The following is a 24,436-nucleotide window of genomic DNA, read 5'->3' as shown; positions in this document are numbered from 1 at the left end:
TTTTTCATTACTTCTCTTGATATTCTTGACCTTTTGTCTTTCCAGATGAATTTTGTTATTATTTTTTCTAGCTCTAAAAAATAATTTTTAGTAGTCTGATTAGTATGGCACTGAATAGGTAAATTAATTTAGGTAGAATTGTCATTTTTATTATATTAGCTCAGCAAATCCATGAGAAATTGATATTTCCCAATTATTTAGATCTGATTTTGATTGTGTGAAAAGTGTTTTGTATTATGTTCATAAAGTTCCTGGGTTTGTCTTGGAAGGTAAGACTCCCAGTATTTACATATTATCTACTGTTACTTTAAATTAAATTTCTCTTTCTATCTCTTGCTGCTGGATTTTGTTGGTCAGGTATAGAAATGCTGATGATTTATATGGATTTATTTTATATCCTGCTACTTTGCTGAAGTTGTTAATTGCTTCAAGAAATTTTTAGTTGATTCTCTAGGATTCTGTATGTATACCATCATATCATCTGCAAAGGGTGATAATTTTATTTCCTCCTTGCCTATTCTAATTCCTTTAATTCCTTTTTCTTCTCTGATTGCTAAAGTTAACATTTCTAACACAATATTAAATAATAAAGGTGATAATGGACATCCCTGTTTCACCCCTGATCTTATTGGGAAGGCCTCTAACTTATGCACATTACATATAATGCTTGCTTATTGTTTTAGGTAGATACTACTTATTATTTTAAGAAAAGATCCACTTATTCCTAAGCTCTCTAATGTTTTTATTAGGAATGGGTGCTGTAATTTGTCAAAAGCTTTCTCTGCATCTATTGAGATAATCAAATGATTTTGTTTAGTTTTCTTACTGATGTGGTCAGCCTGCCCTCTCTGCTGTTGCTGGTGGGTTTCACCACTGGCCTGCTGAACCACCAGCTTGTTGTGCCAGGATCCAGGGGCCTCAGTTGCTCAGCTGTGGCCTACAGCTTCCTGCTGATTTGCCCTGACCCCTTCTACAATGAGATGAGCTGTGGTGTGCTGTGCCTCCCTTTTGCCCCAGTGAGACCAACCTTTCCTTAAGTCTTCTAAATTATCTCTGGTTGGAAGACTCTGTCTCTCTGTCTCTTTGCAGGTTCTGTAGTTTCAGAACCCATCCAGAGGCTTGATTTAATGTTCTTTTTGAGGGAACCAAAGGAGAGCTCAGGCAACTTGCTGGCTTCTTTCAACCATCTTGGCTTGCCCCTGCCCCACCTTCCCACAATCTTAATGCTCACCATGAACCTCAATCCTGATTGCACTTAATCCTTGGTCATACAGCCCAATCCGACTCTGACTACATGCCCAACTGTGACTCTGAACACTAATTCTTATTATTATCCCATCTACTATTCTTGTAGCCCTTACCACTTTAGCCTCCTACCATTTATGCCTTCCCAATTCCTAAAATATGGATTGTTCTCATCACCCACTTTTTCTATCACTGCATTCATTCTGCTAAATGCTGATAGAGAAAGTTGCACAAGCATGCTGACTGGGCCCATTACATATTTAAGTTATGTATTCTCAATTGAGCACCTACTGTTGCATATCAATGCTATTTTCTCCCCTGATTGACTATTGCATTGCCTTTCAGGTCTCTTCTAAACTTTCTCTTCCTTCCTCAAGTCACCTATATCACCTTCTTCAACCTTGATCTCAGAAGAGGAAGTTGACAAATACTGCACAGAAAAAAAAAATGAAATTCTCTGACTCTTTTGCCTAACTATACTGGAAGTTGCTCTCATTTTGTCCTTTTTGTGTCCAGTATTGGTCTAAGGGGTTTTCCTCCTCTTTACAAATATGAATATCTCTAGCTGTGCCCGTGATCCTATCCCTCCTCTTTGTTCATTCTACTTTGATAACTCCTGCTCTCTTTCTTGACTATCCATTTCTTATCTGTATGTTCCCTTCTATTTCCTAAAAAGATATGCTGTATCTCCATACTAAACTCACATGCACACAATTACATAAAAATATAGCCTTTATTTTTACTACCTTGCCCTTCAAACTGCTATTTTGTATACTTTCTCCCTATCATGGCCAAATTGATTAAAAAAAAAAGACTCCCTGCAGTTTCAGTATTAACTCAATCTATTGTCTCTTCTAGCACTCACTGCTTAACTCGTTTATATCCAAATTTTGATGACATTTCTTTATTGAAAACTGCTCTTTGTGAGGTTACCAACAATTTAATTGCCACTTCTGAGGCATTTCTCAGTTCTTCTCCCCAACATTTCTATGATATTTAACACTGATGACTAGACACTCCTTATAGAAACAATTTGCTTGTGGACTTTTCAGTTTGTCTTTTCTCAGCCTCCTCTGCGGATAATCATTTTAGTCCTAGCCTTAGATATGACTTAAAACCTAGGATTATGTCATAGAGTTCTCTTTACTCTTTATATTTTATTTTTCTTCTTGGTTATCTCATGGGGTCCTATGGATTCAATTATCACCTCTATGCTCTAATTTTATATGTTCTGTCCTCTCCCCTATATGTCATATCTGTGCAAGCAGTGACTGTTAATTTTATATCATTGTAGTTCCCATTACCTGGCATATTTCCTGGCAAATAGTAAATATTCAAAGCAGCTCAATGAATGAATGAATGAATGAATGAGATGAATGAATGAATGAATGAAAAATCTAACAAGTTTATGCATCTAAATCTGACCATGACATCAAACCTGACTAGAACTCATTGGTGACCCTATAAACTAACCATTGCATGATACTATTCCAAATCTAACTATTTACTTCAACTGTATTCAGAACATTATAACTAAATGTCCTGAACCATAGTCATATCATTACTCCTATCCCAAAGACTGTCAAACTCTGACCTCACGCTCCAACTCTGACCAAGAGACCTTAACTTTGACCATGCTCTAAGCATGTCCATATTGCCTAATTTTGATTCTACAATTCAAATCTAACTCTTCGTCTTACTCTGATTTTCTCAACTATGATCAAATAACCACTTCCTATATCATACAAATATCTTATTGTACTCTCTAAACTTGTCCATACCTTTCAGAGGATTTAGCCTCACTATGTCTCCAAGTTAAAACATGACTTTTTCTAGAACCAAGAACAGCATCATTTTATATTGAATACACTATAATGTTCAGTTCCAACTATAGCTGACCAAGTGCATCTATGACTGTGACCCTGACCACAACCTTTCCACATGTTTTGAGTGTAGGGAAAGAAGGAAAGAAGAAAGAAAAAAAGGAAGAGCAAACATGAGAAAGAGAGTAGAAGGGAAAATAAGAAATAGAAACTATTAGAGGAATACTTTTTTCCAGAAATACATGATTTAAAAAAAATCAAAATGAAACTCATAGTTATATAACACTTTAAGTTTATAAAAGGGTTGTACTGTGATGTGGGTTATACAAGAATTACAAACACATTATCCTCATTTTAGGAGATTGGGAAACTAATATTCAGAGAGATGAGTGTCTCTTCCAGAGTTATAAGGACCATGATTCAAACTCCACGTTGAAATGATACCACATGCTTTCTCCCAGAACCAGGGAATTATTTCCTTGAATTGAAGCTTGTATTATTTTTCCTTTTCTTATATCATCATTCTTTATCATCACCATTTCCATTATTGCTTTATTCATTGTTTTAATAATCATCTGCACTTTTGTATCCAGATGACCATTGCTATCACCATCATCATGTATTGGAGTCAATATGTCATGTGACAGAGGACCAATGTGACTTCTGGCAATCACTTCTCCTTTCAGAACCTTCTGTGTAAAATAAGAAGCTTTATCATGTGCCCATGTTCTCTTCCAGGTCCAAACACTATGTCCTTTGATTTATTACACCATCCTGCTACCTCTACCTATACCTGCCCAATCACCATATTGTCTCTTTGAATTGTCAAAATTGTGCCCTACTCTGACATGATAATGAGGACTTTAGTGGAACTAATGAGGCAAAAGGTGGCTGAATTCCTTGCCATCCTGTCAGGATCCAAATGGGCCTTTTTTAAACTGGGGAAGGGGATCCATCACTGTTTAAAAACAGGAAAGGCAGGTGTGTGTTTTCTGAGAAATGACTGAAAATAACATAAATAAGGGGACAAAAATAAAATTTGAGTGAATGAGCCAGAACAAGGGAAGGGTTTGTGTGATGCCATGGCTCTAGCCACTGTATGACATCTTTACACATTACTGAACATTAAAACATGCCATGCACTTCGACATACTTTTTACAGCTCTTCCTAATCATGTGGTGATAAACACTAGGTCTTTTGTGCTTTCAAGGCATCAGCTTCTTGTCTAGGTTAAGAGTTAAACAGTTCTGCAATTTTTCTCAATTCCATTTTTTTTCAAACTACCAAGGATGCCCTCGATTGAGTTCTACATGTTGACATTTTATTCATCCTTCAAAGCCCAAATGAATATGTCTTTCTCTAGAAAGTATGCCCTGATGTTCCCAGCCAGCATTATTCCTCCCATATACCCTAATTGTACCTATTTGTGAAATTTCAAAGAAAGTTGCACATTAGCTGGATAGAATTTAGTCATGAGTTCTTTACCTGAGATCTTTGAACTTAAATATCTACATAACCCTGGTACAAACAAACCCACTCACTTCACAGTTAGACTAGTTCTTTTGCAGCTGATTGGACTTTCTTTCTTTTAATAATAAACATTTTCATTTAAGTTTTTAGTTCCAAATTTTATCCCTCTATGTCTCCCTCCCTGACTCCTCCCTGAGGTGGTAAGCCATCAAACATAGGCTATACATGTGCATTATTTAAAACATCACCGATATGAGTCATTTGGTGTAAGAAAACATAAATAAAGAAAAAAATGAAAGTAAAAATAGCAGGCTTCAGTCTGGTGTTAATTCAATTTCAGTTCTTTCTTTGGAGGTAGATAGGATGCTTCATCATTAGTCCTTTGGATTATCTTGGGATCATTGCATTGCTGAGAATAAATAGTTAAGTCATGCACAGTTTCATCAAAAACAATTGTGCTGTCTCTGTGCACAGACATTCTCCTAGTTCTGCTTACTTCACAATAATCAGTTCATGTAAGTCTTTCAGCCTATATAAAATTATCCTGCTTGTCATTCCTTATAGTAGAATAATATTCCATCACAATCATATATTATAATTTGTTTAGCCATTCCACAATTGATGGGGATTCCTTGATTTCCAGTTCTTAGCCCCACAAAAAGAACTGTTACAAATATTTTTGTACAATGTTATTTTTTCTTCTTTTTTGAATTCTTTGTTATATAAACCTAGCAGTGGCATTGCTAGATCAAATGGTATAAAGAGTTTTATAGTCCTTTGGACAGCTGTAAATTGCTCTACAGAATGGTCTGATTTGTTCAAAACTCCAGCAACCTTAGATTAGTGTCCCAGTTTTCCTACATCCCCTTAAACATCCAAATATTTTCCTTTTTTGTTTTATTTGTAACTCTGATAGGTGTGAGGTGATACTCATAATTGTTTTAATTTGCATATCTCTGATCAATAGTTATCTAGAGCATTTTTTCATATAACGTATAGATAGTTTGATTTCTTTATCTGAAAACTGCCTGTTCATATCCTTTGATCACTTATCAATTGGGGAATGACATTTTTTTTTTTATAAACTTGACTCAGTCCTCTTTGTATTTGAAAATGAGGCCTTTATCAAAGATAGTTGTTTCAAAAATGCTTTCCCAGTTTTCTGCTTTTGTATAAGCTTGGTTACATTAGTGTTTATTTGTGCAGAAACTTTTTAATGCTATATGATCAAAATTATCTATTTTACATTTTGTATTGCTCTCTATGTCTTCTTTGGTCCTAAATTCTTCACTTGTCCAGACATCTGACAGATAAATTATTATATGCTCAAGAGAGCTTATATGCTTATGGTACACCATTTATTGGTAAATCATGTACCTATTTTGACCTAATTTTAGTAGATTGTGTGCGATATTGGTGTATACCTAGTTTCTGCCATACTGTATTCCAGTTTGCCCAGCAGTTTTCATCAAATAATAAATTTTTGTTCCAAAAGCTTGGATCTTTGGGTTTATCCACATACTAGATTATTATATCATTTAATATAGTGTAATTTGTACTTATTTCATCCAACCGAATCCCACCTTTCTTATTTCTTAACAGTATCAGATTGTTTTGATAATTACCACTTTATAATACAGTTTGAGATCTGGTACAATTAGACGACCTTCTTTCCTATTTTTTCCCTTGATTCCCTTTATATCCTTGAGCTTTTGTTCTTCCAAATTAATTTTGTTATTATATTTTATGGATCTATAAAATGTTTTTGATAATTTAGTATAACATTAAATAAATAATTAACTTAAGTAAGATTGTCATTTTTTTATATTGGCTCAGCCTACCCATGGTCAATTAATTCCCATGGCATCTCAAATGCAGCATCTTAAATTTCTAAACTGTTTAGATTTGGCTTTATTTGTGGGGAAAGGTTTTTTTTTTTTTGGTGTTGTTTTTTCATAGCTTTGTTCATATGTTTCTGAGTTGGTCTTGATAAGTAGACCACCCAAGTATATCATATTGTCTAAAGTTATTTTAAAATGGAATTTCTCTTTCTATCTGTGGTTGCTGGACTTTTTGTTAATATATAGAAATATTTCAACTGTGTTAAATCTGTTAATTTTGAGTATTTTTTAGTTAATTCTCTAGGATTTTCTAAAGCATAAGATCATATAATCTGCAATGAGTTATAGTTTGTTTCATCATTACCTATTTTAATTCCTTTCATTTATTTATTTCTCTTATTGCTATTGCTAACATGTCCATACATGTAATGTGTAATTTAAAATCCTAAATGTGGGTTCTAATCTGTTCCCCCAGTTTTGGGGGAAACTGACTAAAATCACTGGAGAAATGAGTTTAGATTTTAAGAGTTTATTGAAATATAGAAAGAGAAAGATTGAAAACAGAAATCCTTACAAACTCACAATCCTATCTTTCCCTCAGCTCCTCTCGTCTTTTTCCTGCCATCACCACCCAAAAGACACAGAGCTCTCCGTGCGGCCCTCCTTCCTCCTTCCTGTCCCCTCCCAAAAATAGAGGCTCCTCAAGTTGAATGGCTGGTAGCCTTGATAGAGAGCACCCATGAACAAATGTCACTTCTGATGCCAAGGAAAAGTCACATGGCCTTGCCCTCTGAGGCATTCTGCCTCATGGTGGAGCTTTCCTATAGTAAGTCTCCAGTAGGTGGCATTATTCCAGTCATTACATAATAAATAATAGAAGTTATAATGGGCATTCTTGCTTAAGGCCTGATTATATTGCTAAAGGCTTCTAGATTATTCCCATTACAGATAATGCTCATTGATGACTTTAGATAAATATTACTTATCATTTAAGAAGCATCATTCTTCATATGATCACTCATGATTTTTAATAGGATGAGTACCTGTATTTTCTCAAAAGGCTTTTTCTGCATTGAGATAATCATAAGATTTCTGTTGCTTAGTTATTGATATAGTCAATTATGGCGAATAGGGTTTTTGTTTTGTTTATTTGTTGTTGTTGTTGTTTTAATATTGAATCAACCCTGCCTTCTTGGGATAAATTCCATGTGGTTTCAGTGTATGATTCTTGTGATGTATTACTATAATCTCTTTGCTAGTATTTTATTAATTTTTTGCAGCAATAGTCATTAGGCACTTAACTATTCTTAGCAATAAAATGATAAAAGACAATTACAAAAAGACTAAGGATGAAGCATACATCCCCCTCACCAAAAAAGAAGTGATATTGATTTAATAGAGACTGAAGGCTGCTATTTTTCATTTTCTTTCATGTTTTTCCTTTTATTCGAGTGTTCTTATACAAAATGACTATATGGTATATGTTACACAATTGCATATATATATAGATATATATATATTATATACCCACATCTGAGTGCTTACTACCTCAGTAACAGAGTAAAGAAGAGAGAGGGATGAGAGGGATAAAAGTTGGAACTCAAAAGTATAAATAAAAAATGTTTATTATTTTTAAAAATAAAAATGATGTTCCAGGAAAATAGTAATTAGGGAAATTAGTTTTATAATGTTCTTTCTCTGTTGGCTGCTTCCTGGTTTGGATATTAGCACCATATTTGTCTCATAAAAGGATTTTGGTAGGACTCCTTTACCTATTTTATCAGTTTATATAGTATGGAATTAATTGTTCTTTAAATATTTGATAGAATACATTTGTGAATCCATCTGGTTCTGAGGATTTTTTTCTTAGGACTTCATTGATGGCTTATTTCAATTTATTTTTTCTAAAATGGGTTATTAAGCATTTTATTTCTTCTGCTAAGCTGGGCAAGTTATAGTTTTGTAGATATTCATCCATTTAATTTAGATTGTCAAATTTATTTGCATATAATTAGGCAAAATAATCCATAACAATTGTCTTAATTCCTGTTCAGGATGGTATTTCTGCTACAGGTCTCTCTCTAGTCCTTCGTCAATTTAGGTGTCAAAATTGATGTTTTTAAAAGTTCATGTCTAAAAACATCCCTGTCTTACTCAATAAATTTTACTAACTCCCTATAATAGCCAGATTCAATTATAAAAATTCTTTGTTTGGCATTCGACATCCTTCGTATCTGCAAACCCTCATCCTCTACTTCCCACTTTACAATCTTTTATACTTTTAACCCTTTGACTCCAAAGCTCGTATGATCCAGTGACACTAGACTATTTTCTGGTGCTTGAACAAGACACTCCAACTCCAAAATCCTGGCATTTTCCTGTATTCCAACATGCTTGGTTTTTTGCTCTGAGGTCCTCTGTGTCTTGTGGATTTCTCATTGCCATAGGCTTGCTCCCCGCCCTGGGATGACTTGGCTTAATCATTCCTGTCCTAGTGGTGGTTCTATAGTTGACAGTTCACCTCTCAGCCTGGGAGAGTGGGGATCACGAAACTGGCCTCCTGTGCCACCAGCCTGTTGAACCAGGGCTCAGCGCTCAGCTGCTGATCTGTGCTGCTGCTGAGAGCCTCCTGCTGACTTGCCCAAACACCCTCTGTGCTGTTCTTCACTTAGCTGCACTGTGATCTCCTTTTGCCCAAGTGAGACAGACTTTTCCTAAAGTCTTGTAAATTATCTCAAGTTGCAAGATTGTGTCTCTCTGTCTTTTTGTAGTTTCTGTAGCTCCAGGATCTGTTTGTAATCTTGATTTAACCTAGTTTCCACTCCTTAATTTTTCTTGAACATAGCTTTTTCATACAGAGTTTTTGTGCATGTTATCTCACTCATTAGACTGTGAGCTTCTTGAGGAAAGGGATGGTGTTTTACCTTTCCTTGTCTTCTCAGTGCTTAGCACAGTGCCTAGCCTATAGTAAGCTTCTTAGAAATGTTTAGGGACAAATTTATTGTTTCTAGAAAGATACTCACTTCTCCCCATTTTTAAAAAAGAAAACACAAATAGTCCTACTAAAGATGCTAACTACTGACCCATATCTCTCTGCATCCAAAGTCCTTGAAAGTATTTCTATAGTAGATAGGTCTACTTCTCTCACTCTCTTCTAAAACTTTTGGAGTTTGAACTGAAATTGATTTATACAAAGTTACTAATGATCTAATCGCTAAATCTAATGGTCTTTTCTCAATCACTATCATTTTTTTAAATTCTTTGTAGCATTTTAAAATGTTAAGTACTTTCATTTCCTGGATACTCTCTTCTCTTTATTTTTGAGACATTTGCTCTCACTATGATTCTCCTTCTATATATCTGACAATTCCTCAGTATTTTCAGCTGAACTTTCATCTATGTCATACTCTCTACTAATTGTGAACAACTCCCAAGGCTCTAGCATGAGTCCTCAATCTTGAGATCTGTATTCTCTCTCTTGGCCATCTGATTATATTTTAATGGTTCATCATCATTTTGATGCAGATGATTTTCCAAAATGACATATCTATCCCTAAGGTTGTTCCATAAGCATCTCAATGCTAGCATGCCCAAAATAGAACCCATTACCTACCTCTCCAACCCTTCTTTACACTCATCTTTCTTTTTTTCTCTGATGTCATGACTTTCCTCCTGTCACCTAGGTTCACATACTTGACTTCTCACTCTTATTCACTCCAAAAGTTGTGATATCTTGATGTTCCTACCTTCATAATATCTTATGTTATGATATATGTCCTATTCTGTTTACTCAGTTCTGGCCTTCATCACTTCTCACTTTGAGTATCTAAATTCATCTCCCTGCCTTAAGTCTTTCCTTATTCCAACATGTTATGCAGAAATTTGACAAAATGATTTTCCTAAAGCAGAGGTCTGACTACTATGTCACCCTCATATTCAACAAATTCCAGCAGCTCCCTATTACCTTCTTGATCTAATAATATTTCTTTTGGTTAGCATTTAGGGTTTTCCTTGTCCTTCCTGCTCCTATCTACTTTTCAGGTCTTCTTAAACTCTGTCTCTCTCTATGTCCTCTATAACCTAGCCATAAAGTCCTCCTTGCAAATGCTCACCCATGACACTACATCTCTCTTCTCTGTCATTTCATTGGCTGTGCCCCCCATACTTGGAATGTTTTCACTAATCTTTTCCCTTCTGTGTTTCTATGGTGTCCTTTAAGACTTAGCTTAAATATTGCCTTCTGCCAGAGACCTTTCCTGATCATCTCCCCTAGAGCAGACTCCCTAAGGTTGCCTGCTATTGACTTTTTATGCATCCTTTACCAGTGTATTTATGCTGTTCCCCAATTACAATGTGACCTACTTAGTGGCAGTGACTGTTCTTAACATGCTTTACATAGTTAGTGCTTAGTGTAAATGCTTTTTGGTTATTTGATTGATAACTAAATTATTTCATAAGACAAAGACACAAGAAACTTTCACTATCTTAACTGAGGAAAGACTTTTTATTTACTTGTTTATTCCTAACAAAGAACCATTTTTTGGAAATTGCTTCTAAATTTTAATTATTAATGTATGTAATAAAAATATTTATAAGAGAACAATCATGAAGTAAATGAACAAACACTCAAATGAATTAGCATTTAATTACTAGACATTACAAGAGATTTCTGAATGGGGTCTTATATCTTGGAAGCAGATTGGGGATGAGAGAGTGGCAGAGTTTAGAATCATAGAGTTTTAGAGTATAAAAGTTTGGAGTTCACGTAGCCTAATCCCATTTTTATAGATGAGAAACTAGACAAGCAAAATGAGTTGGTCAAGGTCATGCAGAGAGTTACCATCAGAGATATGATTCAAACCTGTTTTCTGACACCAAATTCAGGTCTCTTTTATCTTTACCATGTGCTAGAGAAAAGCATCAAATCTCTAGGGTTTCCTCATCTGTTCTTAGTCAAGACTTCTCACAAGGGAAAATATTTACATTTATTTTTTTTCATTAATTCCCAGTAAAATAAATCCTGCCTACATTGTCTCATTGTGGTTGCCAAAGTTTCCTTGTATACAACTCAATTATAATAGATTTCTGCCTTTGTTTGGGAAGGTTCACATTCTCAGGACTGAGGGATCTAAATGGAGAAGGTCATCAGAACTCAGAAAATTTTGGATTCCATAACTACAGGGTCACCCTCTTTTCCTTTCTTTTTCTTTTTTCCTGGAACTTCTATCCATCTCAGTCTCTGGGTCTCAGTATTGCCTTTCATAAAAAGTCTCAGCCTGGATCTGGACTTTAGAATTCTAAGGTCCATTTTAGCTCTAACTTTGTGTATGCAAATATTCTTTTCATGTATCTTGAAAGTGTCCCTGGTACAGTGGAAAAAGCACTGGCCCTGGATTAAGAGGACCTGACATTTACTAGCATTGACATTTACTAGCTCTGTGACCCTGGGCAAGTCACTTTACCTTCATTTCCCTGCAAAAAAAAAATGTACTGGGTTGAGACAAATACCTTATCTTAGAAAGTCACTTAGCCTCCCTGAGCCCCAGTTTTACTTATAAAATGAAGCACTTGAACTAGATGACCTCTGAAGTCCTCCCTAACTCTAAGTATAGGGACTCATGAGTCCCTCTAAGAGAAGTTAAAATACTGTTTAATTTTCTTTTTCTTATTTTCATATTATTCTCTCATATTAATATTAGATACCTTTTTTCCCTATGGACAAATATGGCTTACGCAACATGTTCTCAGTGTTATTGCTCTTCTCAAATACTATAAAGCTAACACCTTGTGTGTTCAGCTTTGTTGCTATTGAATGACATTGAGAGTTTTAGAAGATATGTGATGGTCCTTGACCAGGAGCATTAAGACGCTAAATGACACTGGCATGGCCCATAAATCACCCAATGAGGGAGACACAAGCACTAGGACAGGTGGTGAACAGGACACGTCAGGAGTGACACAGCCTAAGCTCCCATCTGAGAAATTTCAGTCCAACCATTTGGAGCATGTGTCAAGCAGGATGGATGTTCTCTACTCTACTAGCAGACTGATGGAGAAGGAGGAATGAAGATGAGGTAATTCTTTCCTAAACTATCAGAGTTTGAGTCACCTGGGATTAGGTATTGGGCACATTGACCATTTCTAGGTCACTTTTGCCTTGTAAATAAAAGTCTTTAAAGAGGCAGAGGAACTATAGCTCATGGTATTGCAAAGCTAGAAGCTAGGAATAACCAAAGATGGGAACCTAGGACAGGGTTTTTATGGGACAACAGAACAAAAGGGAATCAAGAAAAACTGCTCCAGAGTCACTACAGAAACTACTAACTACTTAATTTCAATAAACCTTTAACAAAAGAAATAATAGAACTGCTCTTGAGTTAAGTTTAGATGCTACTTATCTCTAAATAGAAAGTACTTAAGGTAGGTGAACCCTTTTACATAACACAAAGTCCATAAATGGATCAAGAGTTTGTCATTGACAAAGTCTTATCAGCCCCAGGCAATTCAGCTGCCTAGCCAAGGGGACTGGGTGGGGAATCACCTAGTTCCCAGTAAATTTGTGGTTGTCACTCCTGAGGTACAATAATGTCAGTTACATTTATATACATTGTTATAAATCCATATTTTTTTCTGTTTTTTATAACAAAAATATCCTCTTTGGGGGATTTTTCTATCTGATACTGTTCTTCTTGAGTGGTAGAGTATGAGCAATTGAGTCACTTTGTTAGGATGATTCCAACTTGTTTTCTGAAATATTTGCACCAATTCCCATTTCTATCAGCAAGTTATTATATTGTGCCTGTCTTCCCACAGTCTCTCCAACAATGTCTTTTTTTGAGCTATTATCATCTTTGTCAATTTTTTACACATGAAATGAAACCTTGGAGTTCTTTTCAGTGATATTCCCAACATGACTTCTTCCCCAAACATTTTTGTTTATTTTGGTAGGTTGTTACAGAATCTCATGGATTCACAGAAATAAAAATACATTTACAAGACTATGAATTATATAAGACTAGGAATTATTTTTCCTCACCCTATCATTTTACAGAATAGGGCACAAAGGCTCAGAGAAACAAAGAGACTTGCCCAAGACCTCATAGCCAGTAAGTGGCAGAACAAAGAATTGATCCTCATCACCTAGATTTCATGTTCCCTATTGTATACATGAATACTTCTATCACCTCTTAAGGTGCTCTGGCTCTTATTATTTTTATAAAAGTTTAACTTATGCTGAGCATATAGGTTTCCATCCACTTTTTTCACATATCCTAATATTATGTTAAGTTTTTCAATTCCAAGACAATATACTCCACTTATGATCCACAGATACCCTTGGAGGTATTTCTTGTTTTGTAATACACAAATAGTTATCTACAAAAGTGCATTTGGAAATTTTGCACCCATCATGGGAGGAGGAGGAGAAGAAGGAAGAGAGAGACGGAGGAGGAGAAAGAAGAGGAGGAGGAGCAGCAGCAGTAACATTATATGCCATTTCAATATTTGCAAAGCACTTTTCAAAAATTTCATTATATTCTCATAATAACCTTGAAAGTATTTGGAGGGACTTGCAACCTGTATAGGGGGAGGGGGGTTCATCAAAAATCTTGTAAAATAAAAAGAGGTTTATAGGAGAGAGAAATATATGGTATGACCGGGTACATATCACCATGGTAAGTGTTCCAATGAAGTAAGAGAAGACATAGTATTTTGTATCTTTACAAAACAAAGTGGAGGGAAGGGCATTAAAAAAGACTGGGAGGGAAATACAACAATAGGGAAGCGATTTTTGAATAATGGGGCATCAGTACGATACATAGTACCCATGCATATCTTGCATATCATATTGTATACCTTGGTATTACTTAGCAGCATACAGAGGTCATGTTCTGCCACACCTAATAGGGGGTTAGACACTTTTGGATTTCTTGGGATCTAACTGCATATATTCATTACCTAACTCATAGTATTGTTGTGCAAATGCAGTGGGACCCAAAGAATCCTGTCTTCTATCCACATCTTATTTATTTGTTTGCTTTTCATGAACTATTTTGTTATTAAACATAACCTTTGTTGTTGTTGTTGTTCATTGGGATTTTTGTAACTATTTAATTAGTCAATTATTTTGAAATCTAAAATTCCTTTTGTTGTTATAACTTCTCACTTTTCCTCTGCATGATACTGCAGTAGAAATCATCATTAGTCCTTGCTTAGAAAGGTGTCTAATTTTTACAATATTAGGGACAAGCATCATTAGAATTAAGATGAGATAGATAGTTGCTGAGGGCTGAAGTACCCCAAGGGAAAGAGACATTTATGATCTGGCATATGTTGAGTTTTTTCTCTTCTGCTGTTGATGGTATAGGGTTGTTGGGTATAATTCACAATGGAATGTGCCCAACAATTCAATAATAATTTAGAGGATAACAGTGGTGCAAAGTATTCACAGTTTATACTGCTGTTGGCTTGGAAGCAAGAGAGATATAGATTGAGTTTCACCATTTTTGTAAGTATGCTTAGTTTCTTTTTCCATGTTTTACTTTTTTTCATCCTTGTCCTTTAATTATCCACTAAGAATCAAAGAATCATAGAATGATAGAGTTGGAAAATACATTAGAACATGATGTTAATGGTGGATGGGACTTTTGATCACAGATTAACAGAGATGGAAGAGAAATTTAACCTCAGAATATTGGAGCTGGAAACAATATATAGATCACAGAATGTTAAATATTAGAACACAAGAGCTGGAAGAGAAATTAAAAAACAAAACAAAAAAAAAAACAACCCTTAATGATTGCTTAATCTATTCCCTTCATTTAACATCTAACACTTGGGAAAATGTCTGGCATGTAGTAGGCTCTTAATAAATGTTTGTTCATGTGACTTACTTAACAGATAAAAAAATTAAGCCTAGATGTGGAAGGTACCTTGCCCAAGGTCAAACACTGACCTAGGCAGATTTGGGATTAAAATATTACTCCTGGGGGGGCAGAGCCAAGATGGCAGAGAGGGATCAGCAAGCTGCCTGAGCTCTCCTTCTGTTCCCTCAAAAAGAACATTAAATCAAGCCTCTGGACAGATTCTGAAACTACAGAACCTGCAAAGAGACAGAGAGACACAGGCTTCCAACCAGAGATAATTTAGAAGACTTGAGGAAAGTCAGTCTGACTTGGCAAAAGGAGGCCCAGCACAGGCAGCAGCCCAGCACCGAGGGGGTCGGGGCATAATCAGCAAGAAGCTGCGGGCCACAGCCAACAAATGAGGCCCTGGATCCTGGCTCAAATATCTGGTGGCCCAGCAGGCCAGTGGAAAAACCTACCTGCACCAGCTGAGAGGATAAGTTGTCAGCTGTAGGGCCATGAACAGGATGGGTGCAACTAGGCCCACTGATCCCAGCACACTCAGACAGGAAGTGCAGGGCGGGAGAACTGCACACACCATAAAGGCCTCAGTGTGTAAAAAGCCAGTGACACAGCACTTATACCCCTACACAAGAAGCCCAAAACAGGCAGCCTGGTGCCCCCAGAGCAGACCTCAACTTAAAAAATAAATAAATAAGCTACAATAATGAGTAAGAAGCAAAAAAGAGCCCTCTCCATTGAGAGCTTCTGTATCAACAGGGAAGAAGCCAACACAAACTCAGATGACAATACCCTCAAATTGCCTACATGTGAAGCCTCACGAGGGAAGGTAAATTGGTATCAAGAACAAAAAGCCTTCCTGGAAGATCTCAAAAAGGACTTTAAAAATCAATTGAGAGAGGTAGAGGAAAAATGGGGAGAGAAATGAAAGCAAAACAAGAAAATTATGAAAAAAGAATCAGAAGCTTGGAAAGGGAAGCACAAAGACTGACTGCAGAAAACAATTCCTTACAAAAATTAATCTGGCCAAATGGAAAAAAAAGGTGCATAATCTCATTGAAGAAAACATTGCCTTAAGAATTAAAATTGGACAGTTGGAATATAAAGAATACATGAGATACCACGAATCAGTCAAGCAGAATCAAAAGGATGAAAAAATAGAAGAAAATGTGAAATACCTCTTTGGAAAGACAACTGATCTGGAAAACAGATCGAGGAGAGACAATTTGAGAATCATTGGACTGCCTGAAAGCCATTATCAGAAAAAGAATCTAGACACCATATTACAGGAAATTATTAAGGAGAACTTGCCTGATATCATAGAATTAGAGGATTAAATCATCACTGAAAGAATCCACCAATCACCTCCTGAAAAAGATGCCAAAAGGAAAACCCCAAGGAATATGGTAGCCAAATTCCAGAATTAGCAGGTGAAGGAGAAAATACTCCAAGCAGCCAGAAAGAAGCAATATAAATACCATGGAGCCACAGTCAGGATTGCTCAGGACCTGGCAGCTTCAACATTAAAGGACCACTAGGTGTGGAATATGATATTCCAGAAGGCAAAGGAGCTTGGATTGCAGCCAAGAATCTATTACCCAGCAAAAATGTGCATTCTCTTTCAGGGGAAAAGTGGACATTCAATGACATTGGGGACTTTCAATGTTTCCTGATGAAAAGAGCAGAACTAAAAAGAAAATTTGATCTTAACATGCAATACTCAAGAGAAGTTTAAAAAGGTAAATAGAGAGAAAAAATAAGTTACTCAATTAGTTGAAACTGTTTACATCCCTACACGGGAAGATAATACTCATAACTCTTAAGAACTGTAAATGTATTTGGGCAGAGAGAAGGACTTTACACAGAGAGTATAAATATAAGTTGTCTTTGATGTGATGATACAAAGAAAATTGAGAGGTTTAAAAGGGAATCTATGGGGAAGAGAGGAAAGGGGAGGTGGAATAGGGTGAATTATATAATATGAAAAGGTGAAAAAAAATTATTACAATAGAGGGAAAGAAAGGAGGGGTAAACATTGTTTCAACCCTACTCTCATTAGATTTGATTCAAAGAGGGAATAACATATATGTTCATTGGGGATAAAGAAACATAGCTCATTTTTAAGGGAAGTAAAAGGGGAAGGGAAAGGGGGGACTGATAGAAGGAAGCACAAAAGCAAGGTAGAAGAGGGTAAAGAAAAGGGAGGGGCGTGATAAAAACGGGAGGGCAGATTGGGGGAGGGAGGGGTAAGAAGCAAAATATCAGTGGGGAGGAATAGGGTGAAAGAATGGGGAAAAGTACAAGGGGATAAATAGAATGGAGGGGAAAAGACAGTTAGTAATAATAACTGTGAACGTTAATGGGATGAACTCTGCTATAAAGCAGAAGCGAATTGCAGAGTGGATTAAAAACCAGAATCCTACAATGTGCTGTTTACAAGAAACACATTTGAAGCAAAGAGATACACACAGAGTCAAGGTAAAAAGGCTGGAGCAGAATATATTATGCTTCAGCTAAACTAAAAAAAGGATGGGTAGCAATGCTTATCTCAGTTAAAGCACAGGCAAAAGTAGATCTCATTAAAAGAGATAAGGAAGGAAACTTCATCTTGCTAAAAGGTACTATAGGTAATGAACTAATATCAATATTAAATATGTATGCGCCAAGTGGTATAGCACCCAAATTCTTAGAGGAGAAGTTAAATGAGTTACAAGAGTAATTAGACAGTAATACTATACTAATGGGGGATCTGAATCTCCCCCTCTTAGAATTAGATAAATCTAGCCAAAAAATAAATAAGAAAGAAGGGAAAGAGGTTAATACATTACTAGAAAAGGTAGACATGATAGATATCTGGAGAAAATTGAATGGGGATAGAAAGGAATATATCTTTTTCTCAGAAGTACATGGCACATTTTCAAAAATTGACCATGCATTAGGGCACAAAAACATCATAGTCAAATGTAGAAAGGCACAAACAGTAAATGCATGCTTCTCAGATCATGATGCAATAAAAATTAGATGTAAGAAAAAGCTATAGAAAAGTAGAATGAAAATCAATTAGAAACTCAATAATTTCATTCTAAAGAAGGAAAGGGGGGCAGCCAGGTGGCACAGTGGATACAGCACTGGCCCTGGATTCAGGAGGACCTGAGTTCAAATCCAGCCTCAGACACTTAACATTTACTACCTGTGTGACCCTGGGCAAGTCACTTAACCCCAATTGCATCACCAAAAAAAAAAATAAAAGAATGAATGGATCAAACAACAAATCCTAGAAACAATCAATAACTATATCCAAGAGAATGACAATAATGAGACAACATACCAAAATCTGTGGGATGCAGCCAAAGCAGTGCTTAGGGGAAAATTTATAGCTCTAAATGCTTACATGAATAAAAAAGAGAAAGATGGGATTAATGAATTAGGCATGCAACTTAAAAAGCTAGAAAAAGAAGAAATTACAAATCCCCAATTAGATACTAAAGTAGAGATCCTGTAAATTAAAGGAGAATTTAATAAGACTGAAAGCAAGAAAACTACATAATTAATCAATAAAATTAAGAGCTTGTTTTATGAAAAAAACAATAAAAAGATAAAATATTGTTTAATTTGATTTTAAAAAAAGAAGAAAACCAAATTACCAGTATCAAAAATGAAAAGGGTAATGTTACCACCAATAAAGTAGAAATTAAATAAATAATTGGGAATTATTTTGCCCAACTGTATGCCACTAAATTTGACAATTTAAATGAAATGGATGAATATTTACAAAAATACAAACTGCCCAGGTTAACTGAAGAGGAAATAAAATCCTTAAACAAACCGATATTAGAAAAAGAAATTGAACAAGCCAGATGGATTTATGGGTGAATTTTACCAAACAATTAAAGAGCAATTAATTCCAATATTAAACAAATTATTTGGAAAAAGAGGTGAAAAAGGACTTCTACCATATTTTTTTATGACACAAACATAGTGGTTATACCAAAACCAGGCAAAGCAAAACCAGAGAAAGAAAATTATTGTCGTGTTCCCTAAAGATTATTGATTCTAAAATCTTAAATGAGATATTAGCAAGAGATTACAGCATGTTATCACCAGATAATACACTATGACCAGGTGGGATTTATACCAGGAATGCAGGGCTGGGTTCAACATTAGAAACTATTAACATAATCAACCACATCATAAGAAAACCAACCATAATCGGTTATGATTATCTCAGTAGATGCAGAGAAAGCTCTTGACAAGATACAGCACCCATTCCTAAAAAATTGCTATGAGAGGCTAAGGAATAAGTAGAGCTTTCCTTAAATAGTAAGCAGTAGTCCACCTAAAATGATCAGCAAGCAGTTATGTGTAATGGAGATAATTAGGGGCCTTTACAATAAGATCAGGGGTTGTAACAGGGATGTCCATTATCTCCCCTATTATTTAATATTGTACTAGAAAAGTTAGCTTTAGCAATCACAGGAGAAAAAGGAATTAAAGGATTAGAATAGGCAAGGAGGAAACAAAACTATTACTCTTTGCAGATGATATGATGGGATACTTAGAGAATCCTAGATAACAACTCAAAAATTTACTTGTACAAGTAACAATTTTAGCAAAGTAGCAGGTTATAAAATAAATCTACATTAAATCATCATTATTTCTATACATGACCAACAAAGTCCAGCAGCAAGAGATAATAAGAGAAATTCAATTTTAAGTAACAGTAGATAATATAAAATACTTGGGAGCCTTCTAGCCAAGACAAACCCAGGAACTCTATGAACAAAACTACCAAACACTCTTCACACAAATCAAATCAGATCTAAATAATTGGGAAGATATCAATTGCTCATGGATAGGCAGAGCTAATATAGTTAAAATGACAATACTACCTAAATTAATTTACTTATTCAGTGCATACCAATAAGACTACTAAAAATTATTTATAGAGCTAGAAAAAATAATAACAAAATTCATTGGAAAAACAAAAATAATAACATCCAGGAAATAATGAAAAAACAAACTAAACAAACAGGAAGGTGGGTTTGCAGTACCAAACCTGGAGCTTTACTATAAAGTGGCAGTCATCAAAACTCTTTGGTACTGGCTAAGAAATAGAGTGGAGGACCAATGGAATAGGCTAGGCACAGAAACACGGTAGTATATGACCCTAGTAATGTAATGTTTGATAAACCCTAAGACTCCAGCTTCTGGGATAGGAACTCAGTATTTGACAAAAACTGCTGGGAAAAACTGGAAGATAGTATGGCAGAAATTAGGCATAGACCAACATCTTACACCTTATACTAAATAAGGTCAAAATGGATACATGATTTAGACATAAGAGGTGATACCATAGGCAAATTAGGAGAGATAGGAATAGTCCTACCCTATCAGATCTTTGGAAAGGAAAACAGTTTATGACCAAAACAAGAGATAGAGAATGTTATAAAATGCAAAATGGATGATTTTGATTACATTAAATTAAAAAAAGTTTTGTACAAACAGAAGCAATGCATCCAAAATTAGAAGGGTGCAGAAAGCTGGGAAACAATTTTTATGGCCAGTACTTCTGAGAAAGGCTTTATGTCTAAAATATATAGGGAATTAAGTCAAATTTATAAGAATCCAAGTCATTCCCCATTTGAGAAATGGTCAAAGGATATGAATATGCAGTTTTCTGATGAAGAAACAAAAGCTATCTATTTCCATATGAAAAAGTGCTGTAAATCTCTAATGATTAGAGAGATGCAAATTAAACAACTCTGAGGTACCACCTGACACGTATCAGAATGGCTAAAATGAAAAAAAAGGAAAATAATAAGTTTTGGAGAAGCTGTGGAAAAATTGGAACCCTAATGCATTGTTGGTGGAGCTGTGAACTGATTCAATCATTCTGGAGAGCAATTTGGACTTATGCCCAAAGGGTGATAAAACTGTATACCCTTTGACCCAGCAATACTACTTTTGGTTCTTTTCCCCAAAGAGATCATGGAAAGGGGGAAATGGCCCACACATACAAAAATATTTATAGCTGCTCTTTATGTGGTGGTAAGGAATTGGAAGTTGAAGGGATGCCCATCAATTGGGGAATGGCTGGACAAGTTCTGGTGTATGAATGTAATGGAATACTATTGTGCTGTAAGAAACGATGAACAGGAGCAGCTCAGAGAAACCTGGAGGGTCTTTCATGGGCTGATGATGAGTGAGATGAGCAGAACCAGAAGAACATTGTACATAGTATCATCAACATTGTGTGTTGATCTACTGTGATCGACTATATTCTTCTCACCAATGCAATGGTACAGAAGAGTTCCAGGGAACTCATGATGGAAGAGGATCTCCCAAATCCAGGAAAAAAAAAAAAAGAACTGTGGAGGTATAGATGCTGAATGAACCATAATATTTCTTTGTGTTTTGGTGCTGTTGTTGTTGTTTTTCTATATTTTGAGGTTTTCCCTCATTGCTATGAATTTTTCTCTTATAACATGACTAATGCAGAAATATGTTTAATCTTATATATATATATATATATATATATATATATATATATATATAAACACCAATATTAGATTACCTGCTATCGAAGGGAGGGGGGAAGGAGGGGAGGGAGGGGAGGGAGGGGGAGGGAGGGAGAAAAATCTGAAATTTGAAAGCTTGTATGAACAAAAGTTGAGAACTATCTTTACATGTAACTGGAAAAAATAAACAAAATACTTTATTAAATAATATTACTCCTTCTAAATAAAATTATAAACATCTCCTTTTGTCTTTGTAATGTCACCCTTTAATTTAGGAGTCACAATGGGGATACACTGGCATGGAAAATTTTCTCCAACTAATAAGCCAGATCAAAATCTAAGGGCTGGATATGATCCTAAGAAAGATATTTTGGAAGGCAGGGGACAAAAGAGTAAACTACAATGAGGTCCAATATCATATCTTTCCCTTCTTTCCCCTCTGGCCCAATTGCCAAATTGGGGAAAGTTGGGGGAGGATTTGAAAAGGTTGGACAGGGTTAGGATCTAAAGTGGTTGATAGGCTTGTGGCCGACATCATTTATGCTGTCTACAGATTGCAAAAAGCAGAAGAGCTTGCTCAGCAGTTTCAGTGAAACCACTAACACAGCAAGAAAGGCAGGAACAGCACATTGCTCGAATAGAAATGCCTCTTAGAAACAAGATCTACAAGGGGCTCAGATTGGCCTCTCAATATAAAGTTACAAAAGATCATACACTTAGGCACTTGACTTCCTTAAATAAAGAAAATACCCTAGAATGCACCCATTGGGGAAAAGATGCCATAGCAATTTTTTGGGAACTAAGAAAAAGATCTTTTGGAAAGATAATAATTCTGTACAAAGTTCCTACAACTTTATCAGAAATAACACATCCAAATTCCCATTCTGTGCTCTTTTTTGCATGCAAAGTTAAGCAAGGAGGCATGCCAATTCTAATGGAGAGCAGGTATAAGGAGAAAGGATTGTCAAAATGATTCTCATGGCAAAAATGGATAAGTAGATCAGAGAGACAGCATTGGGAGTTAGGAAGAGTAATGAAGTATCAAAGGTTGTCAGGTCCAGATTTGACATTTATTTGGGTAACTCTGGTGTCTATAACCTCAGTTTTCCTATCTGTAAAATATTAATATAATCATTATATTAGCTATCTCATATAGATGGTTTAAAGGAAGCACTTTGTAAAGGGCTAGAGAAATAATACCTGATCTTTTTATCATGAGAAGGGCCTGGGTTTAATAAAAAGGACTGATTGTGTGACTTACAATTACTCTGTTACTTCTGTCATAATTTCCCAACCATCCACATAATGGAATGGTAGGATATAGAGTGTTATATGGAACAATCATGGCACTTGAAACCAGGAGAACTAGCTCTGGTTCCCACTTTTAGGATACTTTATGGTTATGAAGGGAGTCACTTTATCATTCTGAACATCACTTTTCTCATCTCTAAAATGGAGATGGTACTTGTATTATCTGTTGTTTTAATTAGGATGTTGTGAGATCAAATGCAATGAAGTCTGTGAACATTATAAATAAATATAAGGTATGATTAACAAGTTCTTCTTCAAACACCTTATTATGGTTTAGAGGTCAGTCTGGATTCTCAAGGCTGCATCTGCTGAGAAGAATATTCTATATCTGGCACATCCCATAGCTCATGAAAAGTAACAAGTAGAGAAAATACACCAAAACTTATGGGATGCAGCCAAAGTAGTTTTTAGGGGAAATTTTTATACCTCTAAATGCCTTCATGAATAAATAAAGAAGAGATCAATGAATTGGGCATTCAACTAAAAAAGCTAGAAAAAGAACAAATTTAAAAATCCCCAATTAAACACCAAATTGGAAATTCTGAGAATTAAAGGTTAGATTAATAAAATCAAAAGTAAGAAAATCATAGAATTTATAAATAAAACTAAAACTTGGTTCTATGAAAAAACAATAAAATAGATTAATCTTTGGTTAATCTGATTTAAAAAAAAACAAAGAAAGAAGAAATACAAATTACCAGCATCAAAAATGAAAAGGGTAAAGTCAAGACCAATGAAGGGGAAATTAAAGCAATAATTGGGACCTATTTTGCCCAACTGTATGCCAATAACTTTGACAATCTAAATGAAATGGATGGATATTTACAAAAATATAAATTTCCCAGATTAACAGAAAAGGAAGAGGAAAGGTAGATCATTTAATTTTGTTGTCTCTTATTCTTCCATGTGTACTTTGTTCTCTTTATCTCACCATTTTTGAAGCAATGTGAGATGGTTTTGATTTCAAAATACAGTATTAATTCTAGAAGTATTATTCTCCCATATTCTAAATTGTTTATTTTTCCAACTGATTATTTGATCAAATTCTATAATATATTTCCCTGGCAAATGAGTTGCCATGGCAAGTGTAAATTAATACTAGAAGTATTATTTTTGCTAAGCCTAAAAAAAGGATCATTTGTAAAAGTTTTTCATATTCATGTAATCAAATTTATTATTGCCATAAACAGGGACATATTTTGAAAAATAATAATATGTTATTTGGGGATTTTAGATATTGAAATAAAAAATGTCCTAGATTTACTCAAAAAAAGTCAGTTCAAATAATACATGTGTTTCTTTTTTTTAATTAATAAAGTATTTTATTTTTTTCCCATTACATGTAAAGATAGTTCTCAACTTT

Source organism: Dromiciops gliroides, chromosome 2, assembly GCF_019393635.1.
Source record: "Dromiciops gliroides isolate mDroGli1 chromosome 2, mDroGli1.pri, whole genome shotgun sequence".
NCBI classification, from domain to species: Eukaryota; Metazoa; Chordata; class Mammalia; order Microbiotheria; family Microbiotheriidae; genus Dromiciops; species Dromiciops gliroides.
This window is presented reverse-complemented; position numbering follows the sequence as displayed.